This window comes from Rhinolophus sinicus, linkage group LG02 (assembly GCF_036562045.2).
Source record: "Rhinolophus sinicus isolate RSC01 linkage group LG02, ASM3656204v1, whole genome shotgun sequence".
In the NCBI taxonomy this organism is placed as follows: Eukaryota; Metazoa; Chordata; class Mammalia; order Chiroptera; family Rhinolophidae; genus Rhinolophus; species Rhinolophus sinicus.
The window spans coordinates 96549142-96551163 of NC_133752.1; positions in this window are offsets into that span (position 1 = coordinate 96549142).

Here is a 2022-nt window from a genome sequence, read left to right on the forward strand (position 1 = left end):
GGCTCTATTTTAACAAGGGTCTGGCATTGTCCCGTAGGCATCTTTTTCTTTCTTCATTTATCAGGGTGGCAATTAATGTTCCTTAGGGCAATGATATGCATTGCAGAATCCACCCTATTCCCAACATACAATGCACAGCTTTGGGCATAAACAGCTCTGCACACACAATCCTTTGGTTTTGAACAAGCAGAAACAGTGTGACAGGAAATTAGGGAGAAATAGGAGAACAAAGAAATGCACCCAGAATTCTAGGTCTAAGCTGTGAGGGGTTTGGATGAGTGGTGATTTCAAAGAAAGGTGGGTAAGCTGGTTCAGTTGATAACCCCCTAAAACAGAAAGGGGTGATTGTAATGAGAGCCCTCGCAATGGTTGGGAGCAGAGGGATTCTTCTTAGTTTACATTTTGTGAATGATATTTTCTGTTGCATCTAACATGTGTTCTGCTGTGAAAGCAGGCTGGATTCTTAGGTTCGTCAGACAGGTTTGCTATCAGTAATATGGTTGGAAGAAAGCATTAGGGAGGACGCTTTTCCCCTGCTTTCAATAAACATTGAAGTCATTTAGCCATTAAATTTGGAACAAAGGTTCCTTCTACAAAATGAGAAGAAGGGAGAAGTATTTAGATGTTGGCCAAAGTGGGGGTAGTTAAAATGTGACAAGTGCCAAGAGTTTGTCTGGCCTGGGGAGCTCTTCCTAGGTCTGGAAAGGGAGTGTCTGTGGTAGACCAGTATATTAGGAAAACTCTCGTCCCGGTGAGCAGGTGAAAATTGAATGGGAATATCCAAGGGTCAGGAGAGCAGCCAAGGACAAACCTGGAATGGAGGGTAACAGATTAAGAAGCACCCTGGGCACAGGGCTCAGGAAAGTTGGGGAAAAACTGGGAAAACCGTTCAAAATCCTGGCAAGAAAATTTGGGCAACAGGTAGGGTCCATTGCTCCAGAAACATGCTTGAGCCAAAAAGTTCTCTCAGCCTGGAGGCTGTAATGCTCCTTGAAGAAGCAAAAGTGAATTTTGGCATGGCCAGACTGAGTAGGCGGTGGCCATATGGCTCCAGTGGGGTGTGCTGGAGGTGGTGGTGAGGGGGTGTGGAAACACAAGGCAGACATTTGCGAGCGCAAAGCTAAGGAGCTAACCACCTACATTCTCTGCCTGCTGGAAATGGCATCTTTCTTTGGGTATTAGACTTTGGGAGTTTTCATGTTCGTGTAAATTATAATCAAAGCAAGGTCCTTATTTAGGGACTGCACAATTTGAGTGAACTGCTTGTGACTGTGCTAAACAGATGCCTGGATGTTGAGCTATTAATGCAGCAATGCCAGCTCCGGGAAGCCTTCCTAAACTGGAAGAGTCCTTCTCGGGGAGGAAATGTGAGTAATAACAAATATGCTTTTTTAAATAGACCAACAGCTTGCTGAGCTGTGGCATGGTACATCCCCACCCCCGCCTAGCATATTTTTTTGTTCCTAATGCACACTGTGTTGCTAGGAAGATTTATTAGCTGTGTGTTGCTTCAGCTCCTTCATGACTTTAAACAGTTCAGTCCTAATATCTTGGATATGATGTCACTGAAGAGAATGAGATTATTCAGTAGTCAGAGAAATGGGCTGGGCCATGATGGAGCGTGTTATTGCTAAGGCTGCCATAACAATGTAGCACAGACAGCGTAGCTTAAGCAATAGAAATTTACTTACTCATAATTCTGGAGGCTAGAAGTCCAAAATCAAAGTGTCAGCAGGGCTGGTTTTCCCTGCAGTCTCTCTCCTTGGCTTGTAGATGTCCATCTTCTCCCTGTGTCTTCACATGGTCTTTCCTCTCTGTGTGTCTGGGTCCCAATCTCTTCTTTTAAGGACACCAGGCATATTGAATCAGGACCCACACTAATGACATCATTTGACCTTAATTATCTCTTTAAAGGCTCTATTTTTAAATATATTCTGAGGTACTAGAGGCTGGGACTTCCATATGTGAATTGGGAGGGAGGCACAATTCAGCCCATAACATGCCCCCAGTAGCCTCCCTGAG